The following is a 22,203-nucleotide window of genomic DNA, read 5'->3' as shown; positions in this document are numbered from 1 at the left end:
CTCTACCAAAAGGCAGTGCAGCCGAAGTGGCAAAATTTTTTGTCGAGAACATCCTGCTGTGACTTGGTGCCCCAGAAGTCATCATCACCAACACAGAAACGGCTTTTACAGCAGAGCTCACCCAAGCCATTCTGCAATACAGCCAGACAAGCCACAGGAGGACAGCTGCATCCCATCCGCAAACGAATGGTCTCACAGAGCGCCTGAACAGGACCCTCGCCGACATGCTAGCAATGTACGTCAACGTCGGGCACAACACGTGGAACGCCGTCCTGCCATACATCACCTTCGCTTACAACATGGCGGTGCAAGAAACAACACAGATCACGCCATTCCAGTTGGTTTACGGCGGGTACCCGACGACAACGCTCGACGCCATGCTGCCGCGCGTCACTGACGAGGAGAATCTTGACATCGCTAGCTATCTCCAGCGCGTTGAAGTAGCCCAACAGCTCGCCCGTCTACGGATCAAGAACCAGCAGCGTACTGACAGCCGACACTACAACCTCCGACGACACTTGGTCGAGTACCAGCCCAGCGAACGTGTTTGGTTATGGACCCCGATACACCAACGAGGACTCAGTGAGAAACTACTGCGACGCAATTTCGGACCCTACAAGGTCATCCGACGTATTGGCGCACTTGACTATGAGGTCGTGCCAGATGGCATTTCGCATTCACAGAGGCACCGTGCACGATCTGAAGTGGTCCACGTGGTGCGCCTTAAAGAGAAGCTGAAAGGTTTTCCAGAAAAAAATGAGTGAACATCTGTACATAATGGTTTTCAAACCTCTGAATTCGAATATCGTATCGAAATAGAGTGAAAGAAAGTGCAAATGTATTTTATTTCGACGAAAAGTGCAGCAGCGGACACGCCCAGCTCGCGCGTCTCGTTTCCGCCTGTGATTGGTCGGTGCGCCTCGTGACGTCAACTCTGCCGCTGCCGACCGCTGCCGCTACACATGAAGCACGGTGCCAGGTAGTTTGGTGCTGTTTTTTTGAGACAGTAATGGAAAATTTAGAGAGACTGCGTTTTTCTGAGGAGTTCAGCGTTACTCCCTACATGTACGAGCCGATTGCGAAGAGCCGGCCTCTCGAAGAAGCAGACGATGCTGGTGCGAGCAGTGCTTTCGACGCGAATGAAAGCAAAGTCTTGGGATCTCCTCGTGTTGGAAATGCTCTTTGGTGAGTATGTTTTTTGCAAAGCGATCTAGTGATCTCGCCGATCTTTCGCCAATCTAGTGAGCTCGTTTCCGGTCAAACAACTGTAGTGTTGTGTTCCTGCATGCCTCCTCGTGGAACGTAAGCGGGGATGCGATCGTCGCTATTTGTGCGCTGTCCAAAGCTGTCGGCAATCTACAAAAATGGTTTACACGCGTGAAAAGCTTCCAGGTTCATGCAGTATGTGTAGTGACCTTCATCTGTTGACTACCACTCACGTTGACTACCACTCATGTTGATTACCACTCACGTTGACTACCACGCACGTTGACTACCACTCTACATACACGCACATGCACCAACAAAGGAATGCAGGGTCGATCGAAGCAGATTACGATGGCACGCACGCTGAAACAAGCGCAGTCAGGCACGGTGGCGGACGCTGTGAAGGAACGAAGCAGAGTTGACTTCACAACACCGCGGTTTCCGGTCTCCGCCCCGCTCGCTCACTCAAAGGGGGGCGGAGCTACGGCGCACTTTCAACCGACAATTACGTCGCTCCTAATTGAAAAAAAAAAACCAAATTTTACCTACGTGTTTATAAGGTTCCCGCATCCGTATATGAGCGTCTTATTGAATTCGACAGACTCTTCAGCTTCCCTTTAAACCCTTTTAGGGACGCTGACGAACTTCCTTATTTTGTTGATTTCTTTGCTACCAGTGCTTTTCTTTATTACTTTCGTTTGTTTGCTGCATCGGGTCAATGCTTTTTAAGAGGGGGGTATTGACACGTACTTATCTTTACCGGGCGACCACATTTAGCTGCCTAACAAATGTTTTCGCGCAGCGCGGGACGCGCCTGCATGTATCCGAAGTTTCTGGAAAGTTATCGATGCTTCTATCCACTGTCTGTTGTCGCTGAACCTTGAGTTATCTGATTTCATCGCGTGACGCGAATTGTGTAGAACTCTGTGGAAGGCACGCGGGTCCCAACAATTCGAACATTCGAATTTCGAATTCGTACAAAACATTCGACAACTGCTGTATAAAAGCTGACATGCTTGACCCGCTGATCAGATTTTCGCCGATCGCCGACAGTGTTCGCCACTATCGTTGTGCTATAAGTGTAGCCTCTTTTGTGGGCACATGTTCACTCAACAAAAGTTAGTTTTGTCTTTCACAGTATTGCTAGTGTGTTCTTCAATGTCACCACCACGTGACAGTATTGGATACACGCGTTTATGCACGCAGTTCCTGCAGAGCATTAGCCCATAGTTTAAACTGAAGCTTCTCTCAACTATGTCACCGTGAGACTATCTATTATAGATATAATTTTTGCTGGTCAGGTTATACAACACTTTGATTATACTATGTTTTCACGTGGTCAGGAGAAAGCGCATAATTGGGATTCCACTTTAAGTGGTATTTGCCTTTGCTACTTTTGACCATCTGTCTTGGTTGACTTGCATTTGAGTAATACTTTTTCTGACCTTCCAAATTTTGGCGGTTGGCTTAGAATCGAGGGCAGCTTAAATTTGATTAAATACAGTATTTCTTTCTTCTTCAATTCTGTTGCTTATCACCTTTGACACGTGTATGAAAAGCACCAGTTTATGGTTAGTCTAGTAAACACCTTCTTTCTTGTCACAAAGTATGCTTGGTGACAGGAACAACACGTTTGTTAAATTGAACAAGAAAAAAAATATTTAGGCAAATTTTGTAAAAAAAGAAATAGTTGTATAAAAACACCAATGTTACTTCTCACAAAAAGAGAGCAAAGAAATCTCAGAAAATACATTTTCAATGCAGAGGATTTGTGGAACATACCTACAAATATTAGCTTTCCATGGACATAATTTTTTTCAATACTTAAGAAAACATGCCCTTATGACTAGCCCTAGCATACTCTGACGGCCGTCTTCTAGTGCAAAAATCAACTCTCCATGCAGCCACCAACAAGTGAACCTGCCAGAAGGACGTTGACAACTTGCAGATAAGAGTAAGATCACATTGTCTTTTTTACATGAGTCATCGAATGTTTCAGAGTAATTGCTGGTGCCCACGTGTCTTCCAGAAAGTACTACACAATTTGTGTCGCACATACAATCAGATTACACAAAGTTTGGTGACAACAGACAGTGGATAGAAACATTGTTAACATTCCAGAAACTTCCGATAGATGCGGACGCATCCTGCGCTGAGTGATAACATTTGTTAGATGTGAAAAGCAGTGTCACTGCCTCCCTCTTAAAAAGCATCTACAAACATGAAAGTGAAAACAAAACCATGCATAATAAAAAAAAACACAACAAAAAAGAAAGTTTCTAAGTTCGTAAGCAGATGTAGAAAGGCTTAAAAAGCATCACGTAGATGACTTCAGGTCATATGCGGCGCCGCTGTGATTGCGAAATGACCTTCTGGCACGACTTCATAGCCCAGTGCGCCAATACGTCGGCTGATTTTGTAGGGTCCAACATAGCATTGTAACAACTTCTCGCTAAGTCCTCATCAAATTATCGGAGTCCAGACTCAAACGGGGTCACTGGGCGAGCTGTCGGGCTTCTTCAGCGTATTGGTGATAGGCAGCGACATCGAGGCCAAGAAGGGGCCAGTGAAATGCCAATGAAGGCGCTTCACTGTCTTCTTTTCTTCTGTCCCTTTTCAAGAAATGTATTTTGCGCCACAAAGTATACCTAGGAAGTCTAAGCACCAACTTGCCCAAGAAGAAGTCCTTTTGGAATAGCGACATCGAGATTCTCTTCATCAGTGATGTGTATCAGTATGGCATAGAGAGTCGTCACCGGGTTTCTTCCACAAACTAGCTTAGACAGCACAATCTTTGAGGTTTTTAGCGGGGCCATATTGTAAGCAACGGTTATGTACGGCAGGAAAGCATTCCATGTCTTGTGCTTGACATCGATGTACATTGCAAGCACGTCAGTGAGAATCTTCTTCAGTAGCCCCGTGAGACCATTTGTCTGTGGATGGTTTCCTCCTGTGGCTTGTCTGGCTGTATTGCAATATGGCTTGGGTGAGCTCAGCAATGAAGGTCGTTCCTCTTTCGTTGATGAGGCCTTCTGGGGCACCATGCCGCAGCTGGATGTTCTTGATGAAGAATTTAGCAACATTGCCCGCACTGCATTTAGGCAGAGCTTTCGTTTCAGTGTGCCAAGTAAAGTTGTTGGTAGCGACGACGATCCACTTATTTCCAGATGTTGACGTTGGGAGGGGTCCCAACAATCCTTCCCTATCAGCCGAAATGGTCGGCAAGCAGGCTCAATTGGCTGTAGTGATTTCGGTGGCCTTGTCGCCAGTGTCTTGCGTCGCGGACAATCTCGGCATGTTTTAACATAACAAATACAAATACGAATACCTTTATTTCAACATCAGGGATGTTAGGGGTGCACCCAAAAAGCCTATGACTGGCTTGACAGAGAGGTGCACTCCCGTACATAAAAACCGGCAGCAACAGAACACGGACAGAACAATAATAATAAAAAAAGACTACAGTGCATAGCTAAACATCATATTCAATAAATATTAGTGAACATCCTCTTGCAATAACAAATAAATGAAGGCGGCAGAATTAACACGAAACGCTCAGGAACACTAAAGAATGCAAAACGAAGAATAACAATAAGAGAAGAAAAAAAGAGAAAGGAGGCACAAACTTGCAGTAAAAAACACCCGTATTGTTAGGTTTTCAGTGCTCATTGTGCCGATTAAGAAGAGTTGGAATTATATGTCGGAGCATTTGACGACCGTAATTAGTACGAAAGGATGGCACATACCAGACGTCGTTGTTACGTGTTGGGTAGTAATTAGCTTTGGGCCGTAAGTTAGCTGTGTCATCAAAGAATGCGTCATGATTTTTCCGTTTTCTTTCACATCGTTTACTTAGCAATAGATTATATAGGTCATTAATTGGTGTTTCTTTTAATGATGCGAAAAGAGGTTGAGTGTGAGCAGTAAACGGGGCATTCGCAATGATACGAATGACCTTTTTCTGTATTTTCTGTAACCTATATGTATTTGACCATGTTGTTGTACCCCACACCAGATGACAATATGAAAGGTTAGGTAAAAATAGTGCATTATAAACTAAAAGTCTGGTTAAAAAACTAACACTTATGTATCATGCCTGTGCATTTTGCAAGTTTTTTAACCAGATTGTCGATGTGTATGTCCCATGAAAGATTGCACTGCAGTGTCACACCTAGACACTTTACTGACTCCGCTATTTCAATGCTTTGAAAACCAAGCGTTAGTGTAGGTAATTGTTCTAGGGGTTTGTTCTTAGGTCTAAAAAGTACAGCTTTAGTTTTGGTAGCGTTAATTTTCAATAAAGATTCAGTACTCCATTCGACCAATTTGCACAGATTTTCATTAGCGTTTAATGTCAAGTCATTAAGTGTTTTAGCCCTAAAAAATATGCTGACATCATCTGCATACATTATACATTTAGCGCTGTTGTCAATATTCACAATGTCAATAATATAGATGTTAAAGAGTGTAGGTCCGAGAATACTGCCTTGCGGCACCCCAGAATGAATGGATCTAAAGTGCTATGAAAAATTGTTAATTACAACCCGTTGCTGGCGGTGCTCTAAATATGTTATTAAAAGCTGAAGGAATGTGCCGCGAAATCCATAGTGTTCAAGTTTAAGGAATAATACTTTGTGATTTATGGAGTCGAATGCTTTGGGAAAATCCACGAAAACCCCGAGAGTTAGTTCTGTTTCTTCAAATGACTCTAATATAATATCGTTCATGGTTAATAATGCTGTTTCTGTTGATTTTCTTGCGACAAAAGCAAACTGGGAAGCTGATATGACTTTGTGTTTGTTAATAAAGCTTGTAATGCGCACTAGTAAAAGCTTTTCAAAACATTTCGAAAAAACTGGTAAGATCGATATAGGTCAGTAGTTGGAGAAATTATTTTTGTCTCCTCCTTTAAATATTATGGTAATCTTGGCAACCTGTAGCTTTTTCGGGGAATTTCCTGAGGAAAATGCCAAGTTTATTATGTATTCTGATATTGGTGCAAGTATGTGCGATGTGTACTTCGCTGGCAATATTTGGAGGTCGTCAATGTCTTTTACTGTTTTTCAGCTATTGTAGGGCCGACAGAACTTCGTTAGTTGTAACAGGGGTTAAAAACGCGGTTTCGGTAACCTTTTGACTCGTGCTGTTTAGGTATTGATTGGGCTGCGTGCTGTCTGCGATGGACACGAAGAAATTATTGAAAGCATCTGCTAGTTGAGAACCGGATAAGTGAGTGCCATGTGTGACTATTTCATCTACTACAGTCTTCTTTTTTAAGTTGAGCAAATTATTGAGCCTCCCCCAAACAATATCGGAGTGCTTTATTACTTCGTCGTTTAATTGGTTACTCATATAGTTTCTTTGGCTTGCCGATTAATACTGTTAGCTTTATTTCTCGCACCCTTAAACTTCTTCAAATCGTCAATATCTTTTGTTTTTAGAAAGCGCTTAAAAAGTATGTTTTTAATTCGTACTGCCTTTAGGCATTCCTTGGTTATCCACGGCTTACGCACCTTCGAAGCTCGCACTCTTGTTTTGTATGGAAAAGACTCACAATACAGCTTCTTGTAGGTGGAAATAGTACCATAAGCTTCATCAACATTGGTTTCCTCATAGACGTTGCTCCAGTTTACTTGCGACAATTTATTATAAAACGTTTGTAAAGTAGTCTGGTTTATGTCTTGAACACGCATAGCAAACCTTGTTGTAGGTTTGTTAGGGGGAACTGTGAGATTTGTAATTAAATAAATTGGTAGGTGATCACTAAAATCAGCTGCCAGTGCACTGGATATTGACAATTCATCACATGCATTAGTAATGAAGGTGTCTAGTAACGTTGATATTTTGGCCGTAATGCGTATTGGTTGATTTATGATATTGAAAAATGCATTGGTCTCTAGTATAGTATAGAACTCTTGAAGTGTTGACTTTTCAAGCAAGTTTATGTTCAAATCCCCACCTAATATGAGTGTGTATTTATTATCATTTACCCAGCTGCAGTACTCGTCCATAAAATGAAGAAATTTGTTACTGCTTCCCCTGGGTGGGCGGTAGGTGACAGTAAAAAGCAAGGAATTAGATTTTAGGGTAAGCATTTTGTAGTTGTCGGTTGCAACACAAAAATTGTCAAGTAATTCGCATTTTAAAAACGTTTTCGACAGCATCGCGACCCCCCCCCCCCCCACCTCTCTTAGAGCTCCGGTTAAGGAAAAATGTGGAGTATGCAGACAGATTAAGGACAGCAGAGTGGCTTTCGTACCATACCTCAGAGATCATGACAACATCAAACGTAAAGCTAAAGCTGGAAAGAAAGGCACATATATTATCGCTTTTGTTTCGCGCTGATCAAGCATTCAGATGCAGAAACGAAATGTTACCGCTTTTTGTCTGATAACGTGTGCTCAACTCGCAAGGTGTCAAGAGATCATAACTTGAAGCGTTCACTGAAGCCATGATCTCGGAGACGCGGTATGTTGCAGTCTATTAACGATGGCCACACGAAGAAGCCAAAAGAATTTAAAAAACGAAGCTTTGGAAAAGAAATGCCATTGTAAACTGCAATGGGCATACTTATAGCATGTCACAGAGACAATTTTTTTTCATCACGTCTGTGCACAAGTTGTACACTTTACAGGGCACGGCATAAGAGTTAGTAAATTTTAAATCTACATCGAGGAAGAAGGCGCTACATACTGTTTTAGTACAGTCATCACACAGGTATTTACAAACCTCATTATTGGTTAGTCTAGCATTGCTGGCAGAAACAAGGGTTAAGATGACAAAGCAGTAAATAGCTGTTTTAAATGTCATTGTCAAAGTATTTATACCAAAGTACACAAACAAGAGAACTCATATTCATATGTTTCCAGTTGTTATACTTGTCAAGTAACATTCTATATTGGTGGTCCATGTGCTGATAAGAAAAACGCTTAAGCGACCTTTGCCAGGTCATCCTCACAGGTAACATGCAGGATTGAAGAGTTCTCACTTTTGCGCATTAAAATCTTTCCTTGCGATACCCACACGTATTTCCAATTTTTCTCCTTTTTGAGCTTTCGAGCTTTACCCAGCAGCATCTTGTTCTTGACACACAAATGCTCATTTATGTACACGAGGTCACTTGTGTCAAATCCCAGTCTATCTGCTTTGAGAGTTTTCTTCCGAGCAGCTGACAGCAACTTTTCACGAGCAGTTCTTGAGACGAACTTTAACACAACATTAGGTTTCTTATCTTTCGAACACACACGATGAACTACATCACTGTCACCGTCAGTAACACTTGTGCCCAGACATTTTGCAATGTCCGCAACAGCTTTGCCTAGGTCCTAATTCGCTGCAACCGGAAGTCCTTGAATTTCAACGTTCATGCTCCTACTATATTATTTCAACCCTATTATCTCCTTCCTTGCCTGTTTAAGCTCCTCCCTCAGCTGTTCGTTCGCCGCGCGGCTTTCCGCAGCTTCAGCCTTCATTTCAGCAACTTCCTCCCTGTAACGTTCAATATCCCTCGTAAATTCTTCAAAACCATCATTCATAAACCCAATGGAGCTACGAATGCCACCAAGTTCAGTGTGGATTTCAGTACTTGAAGCATCAACCTTCGCTACATCTTTTTTTATTTCTGTGGCGAATGCATCTAGCCTGACTACGAGCACGGTGAGTACCTTGACAACTTCTTTGATAGTGCTAGGTTGCTTTTCCAGAGCCTTTGCTACATCCCCTAGGGTACCCTGCTCACTCGCTGACATTGCCAAATGGCGAAAACCAACAGCTAAAAGAGCACACTGAAGAAAATTCTACGACATCAAAGTGGACAGCTGTGGCAGCAGCAGCGAAGAGACTGTCAGACTTGTCAGACTGGTATCCAGGAAGCTTTATAAGAAAGATTTAAACTAACCTGAAAAATTGCAGGAAGCTAATTAGGCCCAGTCCGTACGCCGTTGCCCCTGCTGCCAGAATAACCAAAATGTACTGGCGAATACACCGCCCCCAGAGGAAGCGATAACAGTCTGCTGATTGCTTTGAACTTGCGTAGATTGCAGGCGCGTCGATTCAGTCATGTTGAAGTCATCGTGCAGAAGGCAAGTCTGCGATGCGTTGATGATAAACGCCCGATCCTTGAGCAGGCAACAGGCAACAAACAGGCGACATTGGCAGTCAGGCGCAACCAGTAATACCTTTCCTGTATCCTCGATAGCACCTGGGAAAATCTGACGTGCTTAACGATCAGGTCGTTATGTAGGGCATGCAGTGCTTCTAAGGGAACAACAAAAAAGTAGTTGGGACGGACTGGTGAGAAGTTCTTCTTCACAAGGCCGTCGTTTTGCAGGGATAAAGGAAGACAGTCCTCGCCTAAAGCCCTAGGGACAACATCGGTGTTGCCTAGTTTCTTAGTTCCAGGTCTGCTCGTTGCTGTTGAGCAAAGTCTTTCACAGTTATTATTCCAAGGAAGGCATCGTCATCCTCATTGTTTGGTGGTGGGGTTCAGTGGAGGTGCGTGATAGGCAGTCGGCATCAGAGTGCTTCTATCCGGATTTGTAGACGACGGTGATAAATTCCTGGCGTCTGAGGCTCCATCGTGTGAGGTGTCCTGAAGGGTCCTTTAAGTTTGCTAGCCAACACAAGGCAAGGTGCTCGCTTCTGACTTTAAAGAGCCTGCTTTATAGGTAAGTGCGGAATTTCATAGTAGCCCAAAAGACAGCAAGGCATGCCTTATCCGTCGTAGAATAATTGGCTTCCACTTTCGACAGTATAGCGTAAACAATGACCCTTTCAAATCCATCTTTCGTTGGACTAGGACGGTGCTAAGGCTTAGGCTACTTGTGTTAAAGTAGGTTTCGGTGTCGGTACCTTCGTGGGGAATGATGTGCACTGGTGGTGACTGCAGGCGCTGTTCAAGCTCTTGGAAGGCTTTCGCTTACGGCGCTTCCCATTTGAAATACATGTCTGATTTCAGGACTGAAGTTTATGGCTTGGCAATGCTTGAAAAGTTCTAGACAAAGTGACTGTCACACAAGCTAATGAATCTGCGCACTCCTTTCTTGTCGGTGGGCTGTGGGAAGTTAGCGACAGCAAATCTCTTCTGCAGGTTAGGGTGCACTCCAGATTTGCTTATGACGTGGCCCAAAAACAGAAGCTCCTCGTAAGCGAAGCGGCACTTTTCCGACTTCAGAGTGAGCCCTGATGACTTGATCACCTCTAGTACTGTCCCAAGTCGCCTAAGGTGATTGTCGAAATTCCCGGTGAATACAATGACGTCATCTAAATAGATAAGACAGATCTGCCACTTCAGCCCTGCTAACACCGTGTCCATCATACGCTGGAACGTTGCAGGCGCTGAACACAGTCGGAGGAATGGCATGACCTTGAATGTGTAGAAGACGTCCGGCATTGTGAAGGCGGTCTTGTTGCGATCCTTCTTGTTGACTTCTGTTTGCCAGTAGCTGGTCTTGGGATCCATCGACAACAAGTACTTAGCGTTGCAGAGCCGATACAATGCATCATGCATGGGAGGTGGTATATACATCCTTCTTTGTAATCTTCTTGAACCAACAATAATCGGCACAGAAGTGCAGGGTTCCACTCTTTTTCTCCACCAAGAATATAGGAGGTGCCCACGGGCACTTTGCCGTATGGATGATGTCGTCATGCAGCATTTCTTCGACTTTATGTCTCATGGCTTCACATTCTCGCATCGAAACTCCATAAGGCCTCTGGCGGAGGGATCGAGTGGATTCCTCGGTTATTATACAGTGGTTTGCAACTGGTGTTGGCCAAATCCTCGAGGACATTGAAAAGCAGTTATTGTATCGTCAGAGAAGACTTTTGCTGCTTGCTTATGGGCAGACTTGGATTTATATCGAAGTCTGGTTTGGGAACTATGGCCGTCAAGGTAGATGTGGCATAATCCGAGAGGACAAACACGTTGCTGATTTCCACTATTCCTTCAATATTTGCGATTGTCGTGCGCTCGTTGATGTGTTTGAACTCCTGACTGAAGTTTGTCAGCATCACTTTTGTTTGGCCTCCGTGCAGTTGGGCAATCCCTCTTGTGATGCAAATTTCACGGTCGAGCAGTAAACGTTGGTTGCCCTCAAACGATGACGCCTTCTACGTCTGCGGGTGTTTTGGTGCTGACGGAAATGACGATGCCGGAGCGAGGCATGATGTAGACTTGATCTTCGAGCACATTGAAGGCATGGTGACTACGAGCACTCTCTGGTGGTATCGCTTGATCTTCATATAGCATTATTGACTTCGACTTGAAGTTAGTGATTGCACATTGTTGGTTCAGGAAGTCCATGCCGAGAATGACGTCTCGTGAACACTGTTGGAGGAGAAGAAAAGTGGCAGGATAGGTCTGGTTATGAATGGTAATTCTTGCCGTGCAGATTCCAGTCGGCATTATTAGGTGTCCTTTACCACTCTGAATTTGGGAGCCTTCCCACATAGCCTTAACTTTCTTCAACTGGTTGGCAAAGGGTCCACTCATGACCGAGTACTTGGCTCCTGTGTCTGCTAACGCGGTGACTGCGTGGCCATAGAGCAATGCATCGATGTCGGTGGCTCTTTGTGTTAGATTGCAGTTAAGCCTTGTACGTATGGCTGGTACGTTGTGTTGTCAGGTTTTTGATCGGTGCATTCTATGCTTACAGGCTTCGTCGGGATGGCGCCGTGTCATTGTTATGTCGTCAAGATAGTTTCTTCGGCATCTTCATTGGTGGTGGAGGATCTTCGTCATTTCGACAAACCGCAACCACACCTCCATCAGTTGCTGCTTTTATTTTTCTAAACATGGGATGATGGACCAGCCCCGGGCTCAGCCAGTATATGGTCGGCGCAGCTGTGACCGATGACGGTGAAAGGGATGGTCGTCGAGGGCTCCACTGAGGGACGGTGAGGTAGTTTGCAGTATCACATGGCCATTCACCCTGCTGTGGGCCTGATTCATTGATAGTGAACCCTCGGAGTCTCAAGTCGCGGTATTAGCATTGGTGGTAGACATGTCCGGTGATTGTATTGCCTGGTACGCATTTCAAGTGTCTTCTCTATTGTTGTGGCTTCCGAAACAAATTCAGCGACACTCTTGGGTGGGCTGTGCATCAATCCGGCAAATAATTGTTTTTCACACCCTGCATCAAGAACCGAACTTTCTTCAGACATGTCGGGGTTGGTGTGGTGGAAGTGGTGAGTCATTTCTTCTGCAAATATCGCAATGTTTTTGTTTAACAGCTGCATGCGTGTTTCCAGCAGAGCTTCCGCTTGCTCTTTGTGCACCACGCTCGTGAAGGTCATCAGGAAGCCGTTGCGGAACAGGTCCCATGTACTCGGGGTTGATTCTCGCTTTTCCAACCGCGTCCTGGTGGCGTCTTCCAAGGCGAAGCACACATGCCGGAGCTTGTTGCCAGAGTTCCAGTTGTTGAATGCAGCAACCCTTTCGTATGTTTTCAGCCCATTTTCCAGGTCTTCGGTTGCAGCACGATGGAGGATGCTGGGGCTGTCATCGGGGTTGCAGACTTGGCCACAATCTTCTTGGTTGTCTCAGGTAGAAGTCCGTGCTCTGGGGGCAGGTGTTTTAGCCTGCAACATGCTCGATCGGGTGGTGTTTTCTTTGCTGTTGAACCTGTGCCCAGAAAAACAGGCTACACTCAAAAGCACAATTTAGTGGCAAACACGGTCGGCCATCGGCGAAAATTTGATCAGCGGGTCAAGCACATTGGTTTTTATATGTGAATCATCGAATGTTCCAGAATAATCGCTGGTGCCCGCATGTCTTCCAGAAAGTACAACACAATCTGCGCCGTGCACACAATGAGATCACACAAGGTTCAGTAACAAGAGATGGTGGATAGAGCTATTGATAACGTTCGTGAAACTTCGTATACATGCGGGCGCATTCTGCACTGCACGATGACATTTGTTAGATGGTGAAAAGCGGTCAGCTGAGAAAGATAGACAAGTACATATGTCAATATCTTTAGATCAGCACGTGGGCGCAGCGAAGTGGTAAGGAGAAGAAAGTAAAGCTCCAAATCTTACAAACCGAAGATGTTTCTCATTGTAGAAAAGTGACATCTCCATCAATGAGGGGCGCGCAACATCAATGCCATCTTGGGAACTATGAGCGCCCGTTATGCCAGCCGTACCCCTACTTCGGAGGTGCTTTAAGAATTCCTGCATGTGGAAAAAAGTAACAGAAAAGGCGAAACGTAAGAAATGCAGTAATCCCTCGTTATAAAGAAATTGCTTCACTCGAAATATCGCTTTATTTGAAATTTTTTCCAGTCCCGACCCAGACATGCATTTTAAGCCACATTAGTAGAAGCGCATGAAGAGCTTGACCCGCTTAGAGCAAAGTGGCGAGCAGAGGCATCGCCACTACTGAGCAGCGGTGGCGATGCCTAACACTGTGCATACAGTGTCAAATAATACTGCCGACGAATTAGTCTCATACAGGCACAGAACAGGACACAAAAGTTCCAAACCCACAACTGATGACCGCCTAGTAATGGGTACCAAGTGAGTGCCGAGCGCTCCCAGCTGTTTACTGTAGAGCAAACGGAAGCTGTGCATGGTGAAGCGCGCCCGAAACGTTAATGTCATTCGCAGTTGCATTACTGGTGTCCCCCATGAAAGAATCCACACGAAAATAAAGTTTTCTTGATGCTTTGAGATGCCAGAAAACTGCGGTCTCTTGGATCACAGTGTCTGAGCTCCCAGTGTCTGAGGAAAGGGGCTCAGACACTGTGCTGTGATTGATTCTTTGAAATTACATTCTGACCGTGGCCTTCAGGCGTTTTCTATCGATGTTAAAGGCCTCTATTATTATTTGCTGCATAGAAGCATACTGTCCTGTGCTGAGCAATGTATTGATGAGTATGGTACTGTTTCCTTCCAGAACGAGGCCGGCATTTCTTGTCAATTTTTAGAACTTTTGCAGCTTTATCTTATTCCACTTTCATTACTTTTTATAACCAATGTTTTTTGCAGAAGAGCAGAGTTGGCTCCTGCATTGCTCCCATTCTTAATGACTTGTTTTTATCCTGTTTAGACTGTGACATTTCGCTACAAGTGCAAGGCAACCTTGCAGGAGCGTCTGTGTCAGCAGGCGTTTGGTGCGTTGCGGCACCACGTACCCGAGCACATGAGGGTTGGCCCCTCCTGCGTGTAGCCGCGCATAGCTTAGCCGTGTCTGGGGAAAAGGTGATCCTGTGGGTTGAGCAGATGCCAGGTGTTTGAGGAAAGTTCGTGATGGCGTGAATCTTGTCCGGATCAGGTCTCACACCTCTGGCGTCCACGAGGTTCTAAGGACGGTGATTTGGCGGCGAGTGAAGTGACCTTTTGATGAGTTCAACTGGAGACCGGCGCGGCGGAACACGTCAAGAATCGCTGAAAGACGGTCTAGATGCGTGTCAAATGTGGGCGAATAAACGATGATGTCATCCTGATAGCACAAACAGATGGACCACTTGAACCCCTGAAGCAAAGAGTCCATCATTCGTTCGAAGGTGGCGGGCGCGTTACAGAGACCGAAAGCCATCACCTTGAACTGATAAAGGCCGTCAGGGGTAACAAATGCAGTTTTCTCTCTCTCCATGTCGTCGACGGATATTAGCCAGTATTTGGACCGTAAGTCAATAGAAGAAACATAGGTGGCACCGTACAGGCAGTCTAGAGCGTCATCAATACGTGGCGAAGGGTACACGTCCTTTTTTGTGATTTTGTTCAGGTGACGATAATCTACACAAAAATGCCACGTTCCATCCTTCTTTTTGACAAGTACGACGGGAGAAGCCCAGGGACTACAGGAAGGCTCGATAATGTCCTTTGCAAGCATCTTTTGGACTTCCTGTTGTATAACAGCTCGTTCTGATGCAGAAACATGATATGGACGTCGGTGAATAGGGTTCGCATCGCCAGTGTTTATGCGATGGGTCACGACAGACGTTTGACCTAAGGGTCGATTGTCAAAGTCGAAAATGTCGCGATAGCCTTCAAGAACGCAGCAAAGCACTTCAGCTTGAGCAGGTGTCAGGTCAGAGGAGACCACATTCTTAATGTCTACGTCAGTACCATGCAATGACGTCACGGTATGGGCTGAGCTGTAACGATCTTCCACTGTGAATGGCTCGACCTCATCATCCTGCAAAGAGCGAATTATAGCCAAGGAGATCCCCTGAGGCAGAACTTGTGCGGTTAGCGCGAAATTGACAAGTGGAAGGCAGGTGCGGTTGCCAGTAATTTTCAGCACAGTGTGAGGCACGATAACACCATGTGTAAGCATAACGGCCGGAATTGGTGCAACCACGTAATTGCCGTCAGGTACAGCTGGTGAGGACAACAAGTCTACGTGTGTCACAGAGTGAGGTGGTAGGCGAATAAAATCTATGCAGCTCAGATGGCTTGGAGGCGGGTCCACAGGGTCGGCAAGAAGAGGCAAGTCAAGGCGAAGTGAGCCGGCCGAACAGTCAATGAGGGCAGAATAATGGGCTAGAAAATCCAGACCGAGAATGAGTTCGTGAGGGCAATGCTCGATGACGGTAGAGAGAATGACGGTGTGTCTCTCAGCAATGGTGAGTCGGGCAGAACACATGCCAACAATAGCGACAGTCCCTTCGTCGGCGGCTTGTACAACTCGGTTCGGGGCAGGCATCGGAACTTTCTTTAGCCGACGGCGAAGAGCAGCACTCATAATGGACACATGCGCCCCGGTGTCAATCGACGCGCACACAGGAACTTTGTCGACGAGAACGTCCAAAAGATTCTTGTTCGTGGGTAAGGTGAAGCGAGGATTTCGGCCAATGTCGTCAATGCAGCTTCACCTCCAGAAGCTGCATTGTCTAGTTTTCCGGTCGTGGTTGCGGCGAGTAGGTCGGAGAAGGAGCATGGCAAGACGGGGCGAGCGAAATTGACAACGGGCGGGAGAAGGCGAGCGGGAGTAGCGGGGTCGTGTCAAAGGCGTCACAGGGTCAGATGATGGGGTGGGCATAGAAGGGGTGAAGGAAAAGGATGTGCTAGAGGGGCGAGGGTGGTAATTAGGAGAATTGCGTGTCGGGGAAGTCCAGTGGCTGCGGCAGTGGCGAGCGACATGTCCAATGCATCTCTGACCTCTGGGCCTGCCAGTCCCAGGGCCACTGCTCGTGCAGACAGGCCCGAAAAATCCCCGAGAGCGCCCGCTGAGCGGGCATCATCCAGCGCCTCTGACGAGGCGATGGATGTAACAAAAACTTCTCCAGTGTCTCAGACGCTGAAAGAACGGCATTGCTCCCTGGAGCGCACCAACATAAAAGAAATACCCTGCATCAAGGGGCCTTCAAAGGTCTCTTGAGCCAACCTAATTGATCTCTTGACACACACCATAAAACACTTCCAATATGGACACACAGATAATGCATTGGAATGTGAGAGGTTTAATTCACAATATTGATGATATTAAGGAACTCCTTCGCAAGTTTAATCCAACGGTGCTGAGTGTGCAGAAGACACACCTTAATCCTTCACATACTAACTTTCTCAAACAACATGGCGTTTACCGCAAAGATTGCAGTGATGCTTACGCCTCGTCACGCGGTGTTGCTATTATGGTTGATAAGGGTATCGCCTGCCAACATTTACATCTGCAAACGCCTCTCGAGGCAGTGGCAATAAGAGCCGTGCTATTAGATAAGTTAGTAACAGTTAGCTCTCTGTACATCCCTCCATGCCATCAACTTTCCACAACAGAATTCCAGAGCTTTATCGCAGAACTCCCCGAACCTTACATTGTAGTAGGTGATTTAAACGCACATAACACCCTCTGGGGACATTCTCGTTGTGATACGAGAGGGCGCTTATGAGAAAAGTTCCTTTTATCCTCCAATGCATGCTTACTAAACAAGAAAGAACCCACATTCTACAACGTGGCGAACAAAAGGTTCTCATCCATTGACTTAAGTATAACAACAAGTACACTAGTTCCATACCTGGAGTAGCAGGACATGATCAAAAATCCGTATGGGAGGGACCATTCCCCAGTTGTCTTAAAATTAACAAAAGGCGATAAGTGTTCCCCACATCTGCCATGTTGCAAGGTCGACTGTGCTGACTGGAAACGATACAGAGAGCTGACACATTTGACCTGGGATGACATCTGTACTCTCTCAATCGATGATAGCGTATCTTATTTGACAGCATTTATAACTGGTGCTGTATCAATATGTATCCCTCAAACGAATGGATCACCTTCTAAATGGTGTATTCCTTGGTGGAATGAGCAGTGTAAGGAAGCCCGCAAAAATCAAAATAAGGCTTGGAGTCGCCTTTGCGACTGCCCAACTTCCGAGAACTTGATCAGCTTCAAGAAAATAAAACCAGAAGGTAGAAGAACGCGCCGCCTTGCCAAAAGGGAAAGCTGGCAAAAATAAATCTCTAGTATTAATTCTTATACAGGCGAAATAAAAGCCTGGAACAGGGTGAACAAAATAAAAGGCCGCGAAGCTCATCCTCTACAATTAGTAAACGCACAAGCAGACACTCTTGAGGACCAAGCTAATTGTCTAGGTGCACATTTCGAGCACATTTCCAGTACATGTCATTACACAGATACATTCCTAAAATACCAGCGACTAGCAGAACAGATGCATTTGGGTCGGAAAAGCACATCAAATGAAGTATACAATCGTCTATTTGGAATAGCTGAGTTCCAGGCCTCACTGAACTGTTGCAACAAGTCCGCTCCAGGAAGTGACAGAATAATCTATGAGATGATCAGACACTTACACCCTGAAACCCAAGAAACACTGCTGTCACTCTTCAATTCCATGTTCTCTGCCGGCTACATTCCTTCTGTCTGGAAAGAAGCAATTGTAATCCCTATTCTCAAAGAGGGCAAGGACCCTTTCTCACCCAACAGTTATAGGCCTATAGCTCTGACAAGTTCTATATGCAAATTATTTGAGAAAATGATTAACCATCGCCTCATCCATTTTCTTGAAAGCAACAAGATACTTTAACCATTTCAGTGCGGTTTTAGGGAGGGTAGGTCCACAACAGATCACCTTGTCCGCATCGAGACAAATATTCGTGAAGCCTTTGTCCACAAACAGTTTTTCCTGTCAGTATTTTTAGATAGAGAAAAGGCATACCTGGCGCTTTGGAATCCTCCATGACCTGTCTGTAATGGGAGTTCGAAGCAACTTGCTGAACGTGATTCAGAGTTACCTCTCCGATCGCACATTCCGTGTTAGAGTTGGTAATGTTCTGTCTTGTCCATTTACACAAGAGGCTGGTGTTCCACAAAGTGGTGTGCTGAGGTGCACTCTTTTTATTGTCAAAATGAACTCGATCCAGACTGCCATACCACATACAGTGGAATCTCGATACGAATCTCACGGGGGCACAAAAAATATTCGTATTAGCCGAAATTCGTATCATCGAAACAATTAAAACTAGCTAAACTAAAGAGTTAGAAGGGAACTCACTCAGGCACACGTACGTAAAAAGCATTTATTTCTTGAAGAAAAAGTCTCTAATGTCTCTTTTTCTTTGTCAGGTCACTTTGCAGACTTTGTTCAAATCCATAAAAACGCATGCACGTGTCTGCGCTGACTTCATCCACGGCCATAGCACGCCTCAGAACTTCGAGCATGTGCAGCGTTTCAGCCACCGGTGGTGGACCTTCGCGGTCGCCCATGTCTAACACAAAGAACGCGGCCCAAAGCACAGCAGCTACTCCATGCGATGGCACGCGGAAAAGGAGGAAAGCACAAAAGCGCGACACCTTCAAACTTCGCGCCCAGTCGCGGCCTCCGCGCTGTCTGGCGCCGCGTCCGCGCCTCAGCACTGTCGCTTGGTTAGTGCCGCGCGGGGCACGAGCACGCAGGGACGGACCAAAACGTACGGCCACTTGCTTGGACGAAAAGGGAATGCCCCTTCTTTATTGGGCCCGAACATATATAGAGACACACACACAGGTCACATGGGGCGCCACACTCTCGTGGCAGCCTCACAAACGGGGCTAAACTGGGGCGACCTCTACACGCACCAAACGAGAAAGGGAGAAATCGCGTGACTGCGCGCTACTCTCCTTCGCGGCCGTCGGTGGTGCGGCATTTATTAAGGCGAAAGCCTTTCATGCTCGCGGTCGCGTCCGTCCATGCGCTGGAATCGTGCCAGCTGTGGCCTCTCCTCTGCGCAGCGGCGCAACCTCCTCCCCTCCTTAGCAACCGGCGCGCCCGTGGGGGGCCCAGCTGCACATAGCAACCGTGATGTCACACAATAGCGGTAGAACAAGCACGCGCGCGTCAGCGGTGGCTGCTGCACCGCCGCTCTTTCGCGGTTTCGCCAGACGTCTCGTTGCAGTCGAGTGGGTGAGATGCATGGCTCCGAAGCGGCCCAGTTATTCCGCGCCAAGCGGTTTGGGGAAGCGGCAGCAGACGCCAGATTCCCTAAATACCAAAGGCCAGAAGAACAAGGAGCGAATGCGCATGCGACGACTTAACATGTCACCAGATGCGAAAGCAAGAGAGGCAGAACGGAAACGCCAACAGCGACAGATTAGATCACCAGGTACCAAAGGCAGGGAAGCAGAACGAAAGTGGCAGCAGCGACAGGCGATATCGCCGAACACCACAACGAATGCATTAGAGCGCAGACGGTAGCAGCGACTGGCTATTTCACCGAACAGCAAAGTCAGGGAAGTGGAGCGCAGACAGCAGCAGTGTCTGGCTTTCGCCTAGCACGCTTTGGAATTTCCAAAGTGTCTTCGGTAATTTTCGTATCAACCGACGCGGCTCAAAAATTTATTCATAACAGCCATTTTCTAGTACGTTGCAAAGTAATGGGGCTCAGTCGGCACCGCAGAAAAATTCGTATCATCCGGAAATTCGTATTAGCCATGATCGTATCATCCAGATTGCACTGTACTATTTATTTATTTATTTATTTATTCAATACTGCCGGCCGCCTTTTGGTAGCCAGGGCAGGAGTGGGTACATGACGCTTTTCATATTAACGGTCCATCAAGAAAACAACAGTAACAGATAAGACAGAACCACATAGGCACACAGAAGATTACTGCGAAGCAAAGCAAACAAAACAAGATGCAAACGCGTTACATTCAAATCCAAAAAAAAAGAAAAAAAAACCGAGCTCACAAAGGTTATTGGCTAGAACTGACTGCTGAAAAATTGCATCGGGTGATGATAAGGTGGCCACATCGTAGGGCAACTTGTTCCAGTCTGCTATCGTTCTTGGAAAGAACGACAGCTTGTATGTGTTGGTTCTGCACTGAGGCATTATAATTGTTTTGTCGTGTTTGTGTCGAGTCTGTCGGGTTCTGTTGTACTGCATGTAAGTGTGGAAGTCTAATTTGGTATGATTATTAATTATTGCAAATAGCATCTTCAGACGGTGCATTTTTCGACGAGATTCCAAGGTAGGAAGACCGGAGCGGCTAAGAAGATCAGATATCGATACCTGTCTTCCGTAGGCGTGGTGTATAAATCGCAGTGCCTTTCTCTGAACCCCCTCGATACTTTTTACATTTGTTTTAGTGTGCGGATCCCAGATCACGTCAGCATATTCCAGTAGGGGACGCACGAGCGAAGTATAAGCTACAAGTTTCGTTTTAGTGGTTGCATGTTTTAACCGGTGTCTTATTAGCCATAGTCTTTTGGATGCTACTGAAACCATGTTTTTAATGTGGGGGCTCCAACTGACGTTAGAGCTGATCGTTACGCCAAGATACTTAAATTGTTCTACTGGTTCTAGAGGAGCGCTATTAATTTTGTACGAATACTTCCGTGGATCTTTCTTTCGGGTTAAGGTCATTTGTTTGCATTTCGTGACATTTAATGTCATCGACCAGTTTTGGCACCAATTACTAACAGCACACAAGTAGTTATTTAGAACGAGCTGGTCACCTTCGGTGAGAATTGTGTGATAAATTACGCAGTCATCTGCGAAAAAACGGGCCCGCACAGGAGAGTCAAGTTTTAGGTCATTTAAATATATAAGAAAAAGAAGCGGCCCAAGGACTGAGCCCTGTGGCACTCCTGAAAATACTGGAGCGATGGGTGAGCTTGAACTGGATATCTGGACATACTGTTGCCGGTGAGATAGGTATGAATCAAGCCACTGTAAAATTTGTTGATTCTGTAAGATGTGTCTAAGTTTTAGCAGAAGTTTACTATGCAGTACGCGGTCGAAGGCTTTTTCAAAGTCCAGAAAAATGGCATCTATTTGTCCTGCTATGTCAAGGGCTTTACAGAAATCATTGGTAGTGTGAATTAGCTGTGTCACAGTAGATAACCCACGACGAAATCCATGTTGAGCTTCAGAAAAAAAGTTATTGTCTTCTAAGAATGAGGCGATGTGTTTGAAAACAAAGTGTTCCATCACTTTACCTGCGGTGCACAACAAGCTAATTGGCCTGTAATTAGCGACATGGAGTTTTGTACCAGATTTGTGCACAGGAATAACCTTAGCCAGCTTCCAATCCCTGGGAACGTCACCCTCTCGTAGACTAGTACGGAATATAATAAAGAGGAATTTTGAACACCATTCCGCGTATGTGGAAAGAAACGTGTTCGGAATATCATCTGGTCCAGATGATTTCTTTGTATTCAGGTGTAGAAGGGCGGAAAAAATGCCTTCTTCGCCTATGGTAAGATCGGGTACCTGGAAGCTGGTTGATCTGAAATTGGTAGACGGACCACCACCCCGCAGGAACACAGAAGAAAAATAGTCGTTGAACGTTGCCGCTATTTGTTGTCCGTCACTAACGTCCACGTCATTTATTGTCAATTTGTGTATGGGGTCCTTTTTTTGAGCTAGATAAGTCCAGAATTTTCGTGGGTCATTAATGAGGAAGTTGTATAGTTTTACGTTAATGAATTGGAATTTTGATTGTCGTATTTGATTTTTTAGCTCTCTACGAAGTGACGCCACAGTACTGTGTGCAGCCCTCGAAATGTTACGGGAAAGTCTGCTTACGCGACGTTTTAGGTGAATTATTTC

At 45.6% G+C, this 22,203-nt stretch overlaps 1 protein-coding gene across 1 annotated transcript in view; it reads left to right on the top strand.

The window, feature by feature from the left end:
• The window catches only part of ric8a (ric8 guanine nucleotide exchange factor A), a 473,887-nt gene that overhangs the window by 257,553 nt on the left and 194,131 nt on the right, over positions 1-22,203 (top strand). The gene's annotated exons all lie outside the window — the stretch shown is intronic.

The sequence above is a fragment of the Dermacentor albipictus genome, chromosome 3, assembly GCF_038994185.2.
Source record: "Dermacentor albipictus isolate Rhodes 1998 colony chromosome 3, USDA_Dalb.pri_finalv2, whole genome shotgun sequence".
In the NCBI taxonomy this organism is placed as follows: domain Eukaryota; kingdom Metazoa; phylum Arthropoda; class Arachnida; order Ixodida; family Ixodidae; genus Dermacentor; species Dermacentor albipictus.
This window is presented reverse-complemented; position numbering and strand designations above follow the sequence as displayed.